Source organism: Oncorhynchus masou, unplaced genomic scaffold, assembly GCF_036934945.1.
Source record: "Oncorhynchus masou masou isolate Uvic2021 unplaced genomic scaffold, UVic_Omas_1.1 unplaced_scaffold_625, whole genome shotgun sequence".
Lineage (NCBI taxonomy): Eukaryota > Metazoa > Chordata > Actinopteri > Salmoniformes > Salmonidae > Oncorhynchus > Oncorhynchus masou.
In genome coordinates, this window is record NW_027016844.1 from 94,439 (window position 1) to 112,326 (window position 17,888).

General features: G+C 41.6%; 1 protein-coding gene across 1 annotated transcript in view; it reads right to left on the bottom strand.

Annotated features, from left to right (window-relative positions):
• Nucleotides 1–17,888, bottom strand: part of LOC135539247 (calpain-3-like) — a 97,444-nt gene that overhangs the window by 1,088 nt on the left and 78,468 nt on the right. The gene's annotated exons all lie outside the window — the stretch shown is intronic.

Below are 17,888 nucleotides of genomic sequence, written 5' to 3' on the forward strand. Positions count from 1 at the left end.
ATTATCAGTTAGGACATAGAGGAGAGACATAGAGGGGTATTATCAGTTAGGACATAGAGGAGAGACATAGAGGAGAGACATAGAGGGGTATTATCAGTTAGGACATAGAGGAGAGACATAGAGGAGAGACATAGAGGGGTATTATCAGTTAGGACATAGAGGAGAGACATAGAGGGGTAGTATCAGTTAGGACATAGAGGAGAGACATAGAGGGGTAGTATCAGTTAGGACATAGAGGAGAGACATAGAGGAGAGACATAGAGGAGAGACACAGAGGAGAGACACAGAGGGGTAGTATCAGTTAGGACATAGAGGAGAGACATAGAGGAGAGACATAGAGAAGAGACACAGAGGAGAGACATAGAGGGGTAGTATCAGTTAGGACATAGAGGAGAGACATAGAGGGGTATTATCAGTTAGGACATAGAGGAGAGACATAGAGGGGAGAGATAGAGGGGTAGTATTAGTTAGGACATAGAGGAGAGACATAGAGGAGAGACATAGAGGGGTAGTATCAGTTAGGACATAGAGGAGAGACATAGAGGGGTAGTATCAGTTAGGACATAGAGGAGAGACATAGAGGGGAGAGATAGAGTTGAAGGAGAACAAATCAGATCTCTCTCTATATACACTGAACAAAAATACACAGCGGAACACAAGCTGAAATTATTAAAGATCGCAGAAATGTTCCTTACTCACAAAAAGCGTATTTCTCTACAATTTTGTGCACAAATGTGTTTACATCCTTGCTCGTGAGCATTTCTCCTTTGCCAAGATAATCCCTTCACCTGACAGGTGTAGCATTTCAAGAAGCTGATTTAACTGCATGAACATTACACAGGTGACCCTTGTGCTGTGAACGCCCACTCTAAAATGTGCAGTTTTGTAACACAACACAATGCCACAGATGTCACAAGTTTTGAGGGAGCGTACAATTGGCATAATAACTGATACAGGTGGATGGATTATCTTGGCAAAGGATGTAAACACATTTGTGCACAATATTTGAGATAAATAAACTTTGTTCGTAATTTCTGGGATCTTTTATTTCAGCTCATGAAACATGGGACCAACACTTTACAATTTGCATTAATATTTTGGTTCAGTGTTCAATGCAATACAGTGTAATATTTTTGTTCAGTGTTAAATGCAATAAAATGTAATATTTTGGTTCAGTGTTCAATGCAATACAATGTAATATTTTTTTAAATCAACCATGTAAATTCTTAACCCTGGGCAACATGGGCCTGGGAGGCTCACAGGGATATTGGTATCCACAGTACTCCACCAATTATACATGGTTTAACTGAATTCTTCTTGTATTTCCCCAAAATGTATTTACTCAAACATAAATGTAATTTCAAATTTAAAACGGTAAAAATGTGTATAAAACTCTCCGCTGAATTTGGTAACACAACATAGACAGGTAGTGTCAGTTAGGATGGTAACACAACATAGACAGGTAGTGTCAGTTAGGATGGTAACACAGACAGGTAGTGTCAGTTAGGATGGTAACATAGACAGGTAGTGTCAGTTAGGATGGCAACATAGACAGGTAGTGACAGTTAGGATGGTAACACAACATAGACAGGTAGTGACAGTTAGGATGGTAACATAGACAGTTAGTGTCAGTTAGGATGGTAACATAGACAGGTAGTGTCAGTTAGGATGGTAACATAGACAGGTAGTGACAGTTAGGATGGTAACATAGACAGGTAGTGACAGTTAGGATGGTAACATAGACAGGTAGTGTCAGTTAGGATGGTAACACAACATAGACAGGTAGTGACAGTTAGGATGGTAACACAACATAGACAGGTAGTGTCAGTTAGGATGGTAACATAGACAGGTAGTGTCAGTTAGGATGGTAACATAGACAGGTAGTGTCAGTTAGGATGGTAACACAACATAGACAGGTAGTGTCAGTTAGGATGGTAACATAGACATAGGTAGTGTCAGTTAGGATGGTAACATAGACAGGTAGTGTCAGTTAGGATGGTAACATAGACAGGTAGTGTCAGTTAGGATGGTAACATAGACAGGTAGTGACAGTTAGGATGGTAACATAGACAGGTAGTGTCAGTTAGGATGGTAACATAGACAGGTAGTGTCAGTTAGGATGGTAACATAGACAGGTAGTGTCAGTTAGGATGGTAACATAGACAGGTAGTGACAGTTAGGATGGTAACACAACATAGACAGGTAGTGACAGTTAGGATGGTAACATAGACAGTTAGTGTCAGTTAGGATGGTAACATAGACAGGTAGTGTCAGTTAGGATGGTAACATAGACAGGTAGTGACAGTTAGGATGGTAACATAGACAGGTAGTGACAGTTAGGATGGTAACATAGACAGGTAGTGTCAGTTAGGATGGTAACACAACATAGACAGGTAGTGACAGTTAGGATGGTAACACAACATAGACAGGTAGTGTCAGTTAGGATGGTAACATAGACAGGTAGTGTCAGTTAGGATGGTAACATAGACAGGTAGTGTCAGTTAGGATGGTAACACAACATAGACAGGTAGTGTCAGTTAGGATGGTAACATAGACAGGTAGTGTCAGTTAGGATGGTAACATAGACAGGTAGTGTCAGTTAGGATGGTAACATAGACAGGTAGTGTCAGTTAGGATGGTAACATAGACAGGTAGTGACAGTTAGGATGGTAACATAGACAGGTAGTGTCAGTTAGGATGGTAACATAGACAGGTAGTGTCAGTTAGGATGGTAACACAACATAGACAGGTAGTGTCAGTTAGGATGGTAACATAGACAGGTAGTGTCAGTTAGGATGGTAACATAGACAGGTAGTGTCAGTTAGGATGGTAACATAGACAGGTAGTGTCAGTTAGGATGGTAACATAGACAGGTAGTGTCAGTTAGGATGGTAACACAACATAGACAGGTAGTGTCAGTTAGGATGGTAACATAGACAGGTAGTGTCAGTTAGGATGGTAACATAGACAGGTAGTGACAGTTAGGATGGTAACATAGACAGGTAGTGACAGTTAGGATGGTAACACAACATAGACAGGTAGTGACAGTTAGGATGGTAACATAGACAGGTAGTGTCAGTTAGGATGGTAACACAACATAGACAGGTAGTGTCAGTTAGGATGGTAACATAGACAGGTAGTGTCAGTTAGGATGGTAACACAACATAGACAGGTAGTGTCAGTTAGGATGGTAACATAGACAGGTAGTGTCAGTTAGGATGGTAACATAGACAGGTAGTGTCAGTTAGGATGGTAACACAACATAGACAGGTAGTGTCAGTTAGGATGGTAACACAACATAGACAGGTAGTGACAGTTAGGATGGTAACATAGACAGGTAGTGTCAGTTAGGATGGTAACACAACATAGACAGGTAGTGTCAGTTAGGATGGTAACACAACATAGACAGGTAGTGACAGTTAGGATGGTAACATAGACAGGTAGTGTCATTTAGGATGGTAACACAACATAGACAGGTAGTGTCAGTTAGGATGGTAACACAACATAGACAGGTAGTGTCAGTTAGGATGGTAACATAGACAGGTAGTGTCAGTTAGGATGGTAACATAGACAGGTAGTGTCAGTTAGGATGGTAACATAGACAGGTAGTGTCAGTTAGGATGGTAACACAACATAGACAGGTAGTGTCAGTTAGGATGGTAACACAACATAGACAGGTAGTGTCAGTTAGGATGGTAACATAGACAGGTAGTGTCAGTTAGGATGGTAACATAGACAGGTAGTGTCAGTTAGGATGGTAACATAGACAGGTAGTGTCAGTTAGGATGGTAACACAACATAGACAGGTAGTGTCAGTTAGGATGGTAACATAGACAGGTAGTGTCAGTTAGGATGGTAACATAGACAGGTAGTGTCAGTTAGGATGGTAACATAGACAGGTAGTGTCAGTTAGGATGGTAACATAGACAGGTAGTGTCAGTTAGGATGGTAACACAACATAGACAGGTAGTGTCAGTTAGGATGGTAACACAACATAGACAGGTAGTGTCAGTTAGGATGGTAACATAGACAGGTAGTGTCAGTTAGGATGGTAACACAACATAGACAGGTAGTGTCAGTTAGGATGGTAACATAGACAGGTAGTGTCAGTTAGGATGGTAACATAGACAGGTAGTGTCAGTTAGGATGGTAACATAGACAGGTAGTGACAGTTAGGATGGTAACACAACATAGACAGGTAGTGTCAGTTAGGATGGTAACATAGACAGGTAGTGTCAGTTAGGATGGTAACACAACATAGACAGGTAGTGTCAGTTAGGATGGTAACACAACATAGACAGGTAGTGTCAGTTAGGATGGTAACATAGACAGGTAGTGTCAGTTAGGATGGTAACACAACATAGACAGGTAGTGTCAGTTAGGATGGTAACATAGACAGGTAGTGTCAGTTAGGATGGTAACATAGACAGGTAGTGTCAGTTAGGATGGTAACATAGACAGGTAGTGTCAGTTAGGATGGTAACACAACATAGACAGGTAGTGACAGTTAGGATGGTAACATAGACAGGTAGTGTCAGTTAGGATGGTAACCCAACATAGACAGGTAGTGTCAGTTAGGATGGTAACATAGACAGGTAGTGTCAGTTAGGATGGTAACATAGACAGGTAGTGACAGTTAGGATGGTAACATAGACAGGTAGTGACAGTTAGGATGGTAACACAACATAGACAGGTAGTGACAGTTAGGATGGTAACATAGACAGGTAGTGTCAGTTAGGATGGTAACATAGACAGGTAGTGTCAGTTAGGATGGTAACACAACATAGACAGGTAGTGTCAGTTAGGATGGTAACATAGACAGGTAGTGTCAGTTAGGATGGTAACACAACATAGACAGGTAGTGTCAGTTAGGATGGTAACATAGACAGGTAGTGTCAGTTAGGATGGTAACATAGACAGGTAGTGTCAGTTAGGATGGTAACATAGACAGGTAGTGTCAGTTAGGATGGTAACATAGACAGGTAGTGTCAGTTAGGATGGTAACATAGACAGGTAGTGTCAGTTAGGATGGTAACACAACATAGACAGGTAGTGTCAGTTAGGATGGTAACACAACATAGACAGGTAGTGTCAGTTAGGATGGTAACATAGACAGGTAGTGTCAGTTAGGATGGTAACATAGACAGGTAGTGTCAGTTAGGATGGTAACATAGACAGGTAGTGTCAGTTAGGATGGTAACACAACATAGACAGGTAGTGTCAGTTAGGATGGTAACATAGACAGGTAGTGTCAGTTAGGATGGTAACATAGACAGGTAGTGTCAGTTAGGATGGTAACATAGACAGGTAGTGACAGTTAGGATGGTAACATAGACAGGTAGTGTCAGTTAGGATGGTAACACAACATAGACAGGTAGTGACAGTTAGGATGGTAACATAGACAGGTAGTGTCAGTTAGGATGGTAACACAACATAGACAGGTAGTGTCAGTTAGGATGGTAACATAGACAGGTAGTGTCAGTTAGGATGGTAACACAACATAGACAGGTAGTGTCAGTTAGGATGGTAACATAGACAGGTAGTGTCAGTTAGGATGGTAACATAGACAGGTAGTGTCAGTTAGGATGGTAACACAACATAGACAGGTAGTGTCAGTTAGGATGGTAACACAACATAGACAGGTAGTGTCAGTTAGGATGGTAACATAGACAGGTAGTGTCAGTTAGGATGGTAACATACATAGACAGGTAGTGTCAGTTAGGATGGTAACACAACATAGACAGGTAGTGTCAGTTAGGATGGTAACATAGACAGGTAGTGTCAGTTAGGATGGTAACACAACATAGACAGGTAGTGTCAGTTAGGATGGTAACATAGACAGGTAGTGACAGTTAGGATGGTAACATAGACAGGTAGTGTCAGTTAGGATGGTAACACAACATAGACAGGTAGTGTCAGTTAGGATGGTAACATAGACAGGTAGTGTCAGTTAGGATGGTAACATAGACAGGTAGTGACAGTTAGGATGGTAACACAACATAGACAGGTAGTGTCAGTTAGGATGGTAACATAGACAGGTAGTGTCAGTTAGGATGGTAACACAACATAGACAGGTAGTGTCAGTTAGGATGGTAACACAACATAGACAGGTAGTGTCAGTTAGGATGGTAACATAGACAGGTAGTGTCAGTTAGGATGGTAACACAACATAGTAGTGTCAGTTAGGATGGTAACATAGACAGGTAGTGTCAGTTAGGATGGTAACACAACATAGACAGGTAGTGTCAGTTAGGATGGTAACATAGACAGGTAGTGTCAGTTAGGATGGTAACATAGACAGGTAGTGTCAGTTAGGATGGTAACACAACATAGACAGGTAGTGTCAGTTAGGATGGTAACACAACATAGACAGGTAGTGACAGTTAGGATGGTAACATAGACAGGTAGTGTCAGTTAGGATGGTAACACAACATAGACAGGTAGTGTCAGTTAGGATGGTAACACAACATAGACAGGTAGTGTCAGTTAGGATGGTAACATAGACAGGTAGTGTCAGTTAGGATGGTAACACAACATAGACAGGTAGTGTCAGTTAGGATGGTAACATAGACAGGTAGTGACAGTTAGGATGGTAACATAGACAGGTAGTGTCAGTTAGGATGGTAACACAACATAGACAGGTAGTGTCAGTTAGGATGGTAACATAGACAGGTAGTATCAGTTAGGATGGTAACATAGACAGGTAGTGACAGTTAGGATGGTAACACAACATAGACAGGTAGTGTCAGTTAGGATGGTAACATAGACAGGTAGTGTCAGTTAGGATGGTAACACAACATAGACAGGTAGTGTCAGTTAGGATGGTAACACAACATAGACAGGTAGTGACAGTTAGGATGGTAACATAGACAGGTAGTGTCAGTTAGGATGGTAACATAGACAGGTAGTGACAGTTAGGATGGTAACATAGACAGGTAGTGACAGTTAGGATGGTAACACAACATAGACAGGTAGTGTCAGTTAGGATGGTAACATAGACAGGTAGTATCAGTTAGGATGGTAACATAGACAGGTAGTGACAGTTAGGATGGTAACAGACAGTAGTGACAGTTAGGATGGTAACACAACATAGACAGGTAGTGTCAGTTAGGATGGTAACATAGACAGGTAGTGTCAGTTAGGGTAACATGACAGGTAGTGACAGTTAGGATGGTAACACAACATAGACAGGTAGTGTCAGTTAGGATGGTAACATAGACAGGTAGTGTCAGTTAGGATGGTAACACAACATAGACAGGTAGTGTCAGTTAGGATGGTAACACAACATAGACAGGTAGTGACAGTTAGGATGGTAACACAACATAGACAGGTAGTGTCAGTTAGGATGGTAACACAACATAGACAGGTAGTGTCAGTTAGGATGGTAACACAACATAGACAGGTAGTGACAGTTAGGATGGTAACATAGACAGGTAGTGACAGTTAGGATGGTAACACAACATAGACAGGTAGTGTCAGTTAGGATGGTAACACAACATAGACAGGTAGTGACAGTTAGGATGGCAACATAGACAGGTAGTGTCAGTTAGGATGGTAACATAGACAGGTAGTGTCAGTTAGGATGGTAACACAACATAGACAGGTAGTGTCAGTTAGGATGGTAATACAACATAGACAGGTAGTGTCAGTTAGGATGGTAACATAGACAGGTAGTGACAGTTAGGATGGTAACATAGACAGGTAGTGACAGTTAGGATGGTAACATAGACAGGTAGTGTCAGTTAGGATGGTAACACAACATAGACAGGTAGTGTCAGTTAGGATGGTAACATAGACAGGTAGTGACAGTTAGGATGGTAACATAGACAGGTAGTGTCAGTTAGGATGGTAACATAGACAGGTAGTGTCAGTTAGGATGGTAACATAGACAGGTAGTGTCAGTTAGGATGGTAACATAGACAGGTAGTGTCAGTTAGGATGGTAACACAACATAGACAGGTAGTGTCAGTTAGGATGGTAACATAGACAGGTAGTGTCAGTTAGGATGGTAACATAGACAGGTAGTGTCAGTTAGGATGGTAACATAGACAGGTAGTGACAGTTAGGATGGTAACACAACATAGACAGGTAGTGTCAGTTAGGATGGTAACATAGACAGGTAGTGTCAGTTAGGATGGTAACATAGACAGGTAGTGTCAGTTAGGATGGTAACATAGACAGGTAGTGACAGTTAGGATGGTAACATAGACAGGTAGTGTCAGTTAGATGGTAACAGGGTAGTGTCAGTTAGGATGGTAACACAACATAGACAGGTAGTGACAGTTAGGATGGTAACACAACATAGACAGGTAGTGTCAGTTAGGATGGTAACATAGACAGGTAGTGTCAGTTAGGATGGTAACATAGACAGGTAGTGTCAGTTAGGATGGTAACACAACATAGACAGGTAGTGTCAGTTAGGATGGTAACATAGACAGGTAGTGTCAGTTAGGATGGTAACATAGACAGGTAGTGTCAGTTAGGATGGTAACATAGACAGGTAGTGTCAGTTAGGATGGTAACATAGACAGGTAGTGTCAGTTAGGATGGTAACACAACATAGACAGGTAGTGTCAGTTAGGATGGTAACATAGACAGGTAGTGTCAGTTAGGATGGTAACATAGACAGGTAGTGTCAGTTAGGATGGTAACATAGACAGGTAGTGACAGTTAGGATGGTAACACAACATAGACAGGTAGTGACAGTTAGGATGGTAACATAGACAGGTAGTGTCAGTTAGGATGGTAACACAACATAGACAGGTAGTGTCAGTTAGGATGGTAACATAGACAGGTAGTGACAGTTAGGATGGTAACATAGACAGGTAGTGACAGTTAGGATGGTAACATAGACAGGTAGTGTCAGTTAGGATGGTAACATAGACAGGTAGTGTCAGTTAGGATGGTAACACAACATAGACAGGTAGTGTCAGTTAGGATGGTAACATAGACAGGTAGTGTCAGTTAGGATGGTAACATAGACAGGTAGTGTCAGTTAGGATGGTAACATAACATAGACAGGTAGTGTCAGTTAGGATGGTAACATAGACAGGTAGTGTCAGTTAGGATGGTAACATAGACAGGTAGTGTCAGTTAGGATGGTAACATAGACAGGTAGTGTCAGTTAGGATGGTAACATAGACAGGTAGTGACAGTTAGGATGGTAACATAGACAGGTAGTGTCAGTTAGGATGGTAACATAGACAGGTAGTGTCAGTTAGGATGGTAACACAACATAGACAGGTAGTGTCAGTTAGGATGGTAACATAGACAGGTAGTGTCAGTGGTAACATAGACAGGTAGTGTCAGTTAGGATGGTAACATAGACAGGTAGTGTCAGTTAGGATGGTAACATAGACAGGTAGTGTCAGTTAGGATGGTAACACAACATAGACAGGTAGTGTCAGTTAGGATGGTAACATAGACAGGTAGTGTCAGTTAGGATGGTAACATAGACAGGTAGTGACAGTTAGGATGGTAACATAGACAGGTAGTGACAGTTAGGATGGTAACACAACATAGACAGGTAGTGTCAGTTAGGATGGTAACATAGACAGGTAGTGTCAGTTAGGATGGTAACACAACATAGTGACAGTTAGACAGGTAGTGTCAGTTAGGATGGTAACATAGACAGGTAGTGTCAGTTAGGATGGTAACACAACATAGACAGGTAGTGTCAGTTAGGATGGCAACATAGACAGGTAGTGTCAGTTAGGATGGTAACATAGACAGGTAGTGTCAGTTAGGATGGTAACACAACATAGACAGGTAGTGTCAGTTAGGATGGTAACATAGCAGTTAGGACATAGACAGGTACATAGACAGGTAGTGTCAGTTAGGATGGTAACATAGACAGGTAGTGTCAGTTAGGATGGTAACACAACATAGACAGGTAGTGTCAGTTAGGATGGTAACACAACATAGACAGGTAGTGACAGTTAGGATGGTAACATAGACAGGTAGTGTCAGTTAGGATGGTAACACAACATAGACAGGTAGTGTCAGTTAGGATGGTAACACAACATAGACAGGTGGTAACATAGTGTCAGTTAGGATGGTAACATAGACAGGTAGTGTCAGTTAGGATGGTAACATAGACAGGTAGTGTCAGTTAGGATGGTAACATAGACAGGTAGTGTCAGTTAGGATGGTAACACAACATAGACAGGTAGTGTCAGTTAGGATGGTAACACAACATAGACAGGTAGTGTCAGTTAGGATGGTAACATAGACAGGTAGTGTCAGTTAGGATGGTAACATAGACAGGTAGTGTCAGTTAGGATGGTAACATAGACAGGTAGTGTCAGTTAGGATGGTAACACAACATAGACAGGTAGTGTCAGTTAGGATGGTAACATAGACAGGTGTCAGTTAGTGTCAGTTAGGATGGTAACATAGACAGGTAGTGTCAGTTAGGATGGTAACATAGTGTGTCAGTTAGGATGGTAACATAGACAGGTAGTGTCAGTTAGGATGGTAACACAACATAGACAGGTAGTGTCAGTTAGGATGGTAACACAACATAGACAGGTAGTGTCAGTTAGGATGGTAACATAGACAGGTAGTGTCAGTTAGGATGGTAACACAACATAGACAGGTAGTGTCAGTTAGGATGGTAACATAGACAGGTAGTGTCAGTTAGGATGGTAACATAGACAGGTAGTGTCAGTTAGGATGGTAACATAGACAGGTAGTGTCAGTTAGGATGGTAACACAACATAGACAGGTAGTGTCAGTTAGGATGGTAACATAGACAGGTAGTGTCAGTTAGGATGGTAACACAACATAGACAGGTAGTGTCAGTTAGGATGGTAACACAACATAGTAGACAGGTAGTGTCAGTTAGGATGGTAACATAGACAGGTAGTGTCAGTTAGGATGGTAACACAACATAGACAGGTAGTGTCAGTTAGGATGGTAACATAGACAGGTAGTGTCAGTTAGGATGGTAACATAGACAGGTAGTGTCAGTTAGGATGGTAACATAGACAGGTAGTGTCAGTTAGGATGGTAACACAACATAGACAGGTAGTGTCAGTTAGGATGGTAACATAGACAGGTAGTGTCAGTTAGGATGGTAACATAGACAGGTAGTGTCAGTTAGGATGGTAACATAGACAGGTAGTGTCAGTTAGGATGGTAACACAACATAGACAGGTAGTGTCAGTTAGGATGGTAACATAGACAGGTAGTGACAGTTAGGATGGTAACACAACATAGACAGGTAGTGTCAGTTAGGATGGTAACATAGACAGGTAGTGTCAGTTAGGATGGTAACATAGACAGGTAGTGACAGTTAGGATGGTAACACAACATAGACAGGTAGTGTCAGTTAGGATGGTAACATAGACAGGTAGTGACAGTTAGGATGGTAACACAACATAGACAGGTAGTGTCAGTTAGGATGGTAACATAGACAGGTAGTGTCAGTTAGGATGGTAACATAGACAGGTAGTGTCAGTTAGGATGGTAACATAGACAGGTAGTGTCAGTTAGGATGGTAACACAACATAGACAGGTAGTGTCAGTTAGGATGGTAACATAGACAGGTAGTGTCAGTTAGGATGGTAACACAACATAGACAGGTAGTGTCAGTTAGGATGGTAACACAACATAGACAGGTAGTGTCAGTTAGGATGGTAACATAGACAGGTAGTGTCAGTTAGGATGGTAACATAGACAGGTAGTGTCAGTTAGGATGGTAACATAGACAGGTAGTGTCAGTTAGGATGGTAACACAACATAGACAGGTAGTGTCAGTTAGGATGGTAACATAGACAGGTAGTGTCAGTTAGGATGGTAACATAGACAGGTAGTGTCAGTTAGGATGGTAACATAGACAGGTAGTGTCAGTTAGGATGGTAACATAGACAGGTAGTGTCAGTTAGGATGGTAACACAACATAGACAGGTAGTGTCAGTTAGGATGGTAACATAGACAGGTAGTGTCAGTTAGGATGGTAACACAACATAGACAGGTAGTGTCAGTTAGGATGGTAACATAGACAGGTAGTGTCAGTTAGGATGGTAACACAACATAGACAGGTAGTGTCAGTTAGGATGGTAACATAGACAGGTAGTGTCAGTTAGGATGGTAACATAGACAGGTAGTGTCAGTTAGGATGGTAACACAACATAGACAGGTAGTGTCAGTTAGGATGGTAACACAACATAGACAGGTAGTGACAGTTAGGATGGTAACATAGACAGGTAGTGTCAGTTAGGATGGTAACACAACATAGACAGGTAGTGACAGTTAGGATGGTAACACAACATAGACAGGTAGTGTCAGTTAGGATGGTAACATAGACAGGTAGTGTCAGTTAGGATGGTAACACAACATAGACAGGTAGTGTCAGTTAGGATGGTAACATAGACAGGTAGTGACAGTTAGGATGGTAACATAGACAGGTAGTGTCAGTTAGGATGGTAACATACATAGACAGGTAGTGTCAGTTAGGATGGTAACATAGACAGGTAGTGTCAGTTAGGATGGTAACATAGACAGGTAGTGTCAGTTAGGATGGTAACACAACATAGACAGGTAGTGTCAGTTAGGATGGTAACATAGACAGGTAGTGTCAGTTAGGATGGTAACATAGACAGGTAGTGTCAGTTAGGATGGTAACACAACATAGACAGGTAGTGACAGTTAGGATGGTAACATAGACAGGTAGTGTGTCAGTTAGGATGGTAACATAGACAACATTAGGATGGTAACAGGTAGTGTAGTGTCAGTTAGGATGGTAACATAGACAGGTAGTGTCAGTTAGGATGGTAACATAGACAGGTAGTGTCAGTTAGGATGGTAACATAGACAGGTAGTGTCAGTTAGGATGGTAACACAACATAGACAGGTAGTGTCAGTTAGGATGGTAACATAGACAGGTAGTGTCAGTTAGGATGGTAACACAACATAGACAGGTAGTGTCAGTTAGGATGGTAACACAACATAGACAGGTAGTGTCAGTTAGGATGGTAACATAGACAGGTAGTGTCAGTTAGGATGGTAACACAACATAGACAGGTAGTGACAGTTAGGATGGTAACATAGACAGGTAGTGACAGTTAGGATGGTAACATAGACAGGTAGTGTCAGTTAGGATGGTAACACAACATAGACAGGTAGTGTCAGTTAGGATGGTAACATAGACAGGTAGTGTCAGTTAGGATGGTAACATAGACAGGTAGTGACAGTTAGGATGGTAACACAACATAGACAGGTAGTGTCAGTTAGGATGGTAACATAGACAGGTAGTGTCAGTTAGGATGGTAACACAACATAGACAGGTAGTGTCAGTTAGGATGGTAACATAGACAGGTAGTGTCAGTTAGGATGGTAACATAGACAGGTAGTGTCAGTTAGGATGGTAACATAGACAGGTAGTGTCAGTTAGGATGGTAACATAGACAGGTAGTGTCAGTTAGGATGGTAACATAGACAGGTAGTGACAGTTAGGATGGTAACACAGGTAGTGACAGTTAGGATGGTAACACAACATAGACAGGTAGTGACAGTTAGGATGGTAACATAGACAGGTAGTGACAGTTAGGATGGTAACATAGACAGGTAGTGTCAGTTAGGATGGTAACATAGACAGGTAGTGACAGTTAGGATGGTAACACAACATAGACAGGTAGTGACAGTTAGGATGGTAACATAGACAGGTAGTGTCAGTTAGGATGGTAACATAGACAGGTAGTGTCAGTTAGGATGGTAACACAACATATGACAGGTAGTGTCAGTTAGGATGGTAACATAGACAGGTAGTGTCAGTTAGGATGGTAACATAGACAGGTAGTGTCAGTTAGGATGGTAACATAGACAGGTAGTGTCAGTTAGGATGGTAACATAGACAGGTAGTGTCAGTTAGGATGGTAACATAGACAGGTAGTGTCAGTTAGGATGGTAACACAACATAGACAGGTAGTGTCAGTTAGGATGGTAACATAGACAGGTAGTGACAGTTAGGATGGTAACATAGACAGGTAGTGTCAGTTAGGATGGTAACACAACATAGACAGGTAGTGTCAGTTAGGATGGTAACACAACATAGACAGGTAGTGTCAGTTAGGATGGTAACATAGACAGGTAGTGTCAGTTAGGATGGTAACATAGACAGGTAGTGTCAGTTAGGATGGTAACATAGACAGGTAGTGTCAGTTAGGATGGTAACATAGACAGGTAGTGTCAGTTAGGATGGTAACATAGACAGGTAGTGTCAGTTAGGATGGTAACACAACATAGACAGGTAGTGTCAGTTAGGATGGTAACATAGACAGGTAGTGTCAGTTAGGATGGTAACATAGACAGGTAGTGTCAGTTAGGATGGTAACATAGACAGGTAGTGTCAGTTAGGATGGTAACATAGACAGGTAGTGTCAGTTAGGATGGTAACATAGACAGGTAGTGTCAGTTAGGATGGTAACATAGACAGGTAGTGTCAGTTAGGATGGTAACATAGACAGGTAGTGTCAGTTAGGATGGTAACATAGACAGGTAGTGTCAGTTAGGATGGTAACATAACAGGTAGTGTCAGTTAGGATGGTAACATAGACAGGTAGTGTCAGTTAGGATGGTAACATAGACAGGTAGTGTCAGTTAGGATGGTAACACAACATAGACAGGTAGTGTCAGTTAGGATGGTAACATAGACAGGTAGTGTCAGTTAGGATGGTAACATAGACAGGTAGTGTCAGTTAGGATGGTAACATAGACAGGTAGTGTCAGTTAGGATGGTAACATAGACAGGTAGTGACAGTTAGGATGGTAACATAGACAGGTAGTGTCAGTTAGGATGGTAACATAGACAGGTAGTGTCAGTTAGGATGGTAACAGACAGGTAACATAACATAGACAGGTAGTGTCAGTTAGGATGGTAACACAACATAGACAGGTAGTGTCAGTTAGGATGGTAACATAGACAGGTAGTGTCAGTTAGGATGGTAACATAGACAGGTAGTGTCAGTTAGGATGGTAACATAGACAGGTAGTGTCAGTTAGGATGGTAACATAGACAGGTAGTGTCAGTTAGGATGGTAACATAGACAGGTAGTGTCAGTTAGGATGGTAACATAGACAGGTAGTGTCAGTTAGGATGGTAACACAACATAGACAGGTAGTGTCAGTTAGGATGGTAACATAGACAGGTAGTGTCAGTTAGGATGGTAACATAGACAGGTAGTGTCAGTTAGGATGGTAACACAACATAGACAGGTAGTGTCAGTTAGGATGGTAACATAGACAGGTAGTGACAGTTAGGATGGTAACATAGACAGGTAGTGTCAGTTAGGATGGTAACATAGACAGGTAGTGTCAGTTAGGATGGTAACACAACATAGACAGGTAGTGTCAGTTAGGATGGTAACACAACATAGACAGGTAGTGTCAGTTAGGATGGTAACATAGACAGGTAGTGTCAGTTAGGATGGTAACATAGACAGGTAGTGTCAGTTAGGATGGTAACATAGACAGGTAGTGTCAGTTAGGATGGTAACATAGACAGGTAGTGTCAGTTAGGATGGTAACATAGACAGGTAGTGTCAGTTAGGATGGTAACATAGACAGGTAGTGTCAGTTAGGATGGTAACATAGACAGGTAGTGTCAGTTAGGATGGTAACACAACATAGACAGGTAGTGTCAGTTAGGATGGTAACATAGACAGGTAGTGTCAGTTAGGATGGTAACATAGACAGGTAGTGTCAGTTAGGATGGTAACATAGACAGGTAGTGTCAGTTAGGATGGTAACATAGACAGGTAGTGACAGTTAGGATGGTAACATAGACAGGTAGTGACAGTTAGGATGGTAACATAGACAGGTAGTGAACATAGACAGTTAGGATGGTAACATAGACAGGTAGTGTCAGTTAGGATGGTAACATAGACAGGTAGTGACAGTTAGGATGGTAACACAACATAGACAGGTAGTGTCAGTTAGGATGGTAACATAGACAGGTAGTGTCAGTTAGGATGGTAACATAGACAGGTAGTGTCAGTTAGGATGGTAACATAGACAGGTAGTGTCAGTTAGGATGGTAACATAGACAGGTAGTGACAGTTAGGATGGTAACATAGACAGGTAGTGTCAGTTAGGATGGTAACATAGACAGGTAGTGTCAGTTAGGATGGTAACACAACATAGACAGGTAGTGTCAGTTAGGATGGTAACATAGACAGGTAGTGACAGTTAGGATGGTAACATAGACAGGTAGTGACAGTTAGGATGGTAACATAGACAGGTAGTGACAGTTAGGATGGTAACATTAGATGGTAACAGGTAGTGTCAGTTAGGATGGTAACATAGACAGGTAGTGACAGTTAGGATGGTAACATAGACAGGTAGTGACAGTAGACAGGTAGTGTCAGTTAGGATGGTAGAACATAGACAGGTAGTGTCAGTTAGGATGGTAACAACATAGACAGGTAGTGTCAGTTAGGATGGTAACATAACATATGGTACAGGTAGTGTCAGTTAGGATGGTAACATAGACAGGTAGTGACAGTTAGATGGTAACAGGTAGTGTCAGTTAGGATGGTAACATAGACAGGTAGTGTCAGTTAGGATGGTAACATAGACAGGTAGTGTCAGTTAGGATGGTAACATAGACAGGTAGTGTCAGTTAGGATGGTAACATAGACAGGTAGTGTCAGTTAGGATGGTAACATAGACAGGTAGTGTCAGTTAGGATGGTAACATAGACAGGTAGTGTCAGTTAGGATGGTAACATAGACAGGTAGTGTCAGTTAGGATGGTAACATAGACAGGTAGTGACAGTTAGGATGGTAACACAACATAGACAGGTAGTGTCAGTTAGGATGGTAACATAGACAGGTAGTGTCAGTTAGGATGGTAACATAGACAGGTAGTGTCAGTTAGGATGGTAACATAGACAGGTAGTGTCAGTTAGGATGGTAACATAGACAGGTAGTGTCAGTTAGGATGGTAACATAGACAGGTAGTGTCAGTTAGGATGGTAACATAGACAGGTAGTGTCAGTTAGGATGGTAACACAACATAGACAGGTAACAGTTAGGATGGTAACATAGACAGGTAGTGTCAGTTAGGATGGTAACACAACATAGACAGGTAGTGTCAGTTAGGATGGTAACATAGACAGGTAGTGTCAGTTAGGATGGTAACATAGACAGGTAGTGACAGTTAGGATGGTAACACAACATAGTGTCAGGTAGTGACAGTTAGGATGGTAACATAGACAGGTAGTGTCAGTTAGGATGGTAACATAGACAGGTAGTGTCAGTTAGGATGGTAACATAGACAGGTAGTGTCAGTTAGGATGGTAACACAACATAGACAGGTAGTGTCAGTTAGGATGGTAACATAGACAGGTAGTGTCAGTTAGGATGGTAACATAGACAGGTAGTGTCAGTTAGGATGGTAACACAACATAGACAGGTAGTGTCAGTTAGGATGGTAACATAGACAGGTAGTGTCAGTTAGGATGGTAACACAACATAGACAGGTAGTGTCAGTTAGGATGGTAACATAGACAGGTAGTGTCAGTTAGGATGGTAACATAGACAGGTAGTGACAGTTAGGATGGTAACATAGACAGGTAGTGGTAACAGTTGTCAGTTAGGATGGTAACATAGACAGGTAGTGTCAGTTAGGATGGTAACATAGACAGGTAGTGTCAGTTAGGATGGTAACATAGACAGGTAGTGTCAGTTAGGATGGTAACACAAGTGTCAGTTAGGATGGTAACAGACAGGTAGTGTCAGTTAGGATGGTAACATAGACAGGTAGTGTCAGTTAGGATGGTAACACAACATAGACAGGTAGTGTCAGTTAGGATGGTAACATAGACAGGTAGTGTCAGTTAGGATGGTAACAGTTAGGATGGTAACATAGACAGGTAGTGTCAGTTA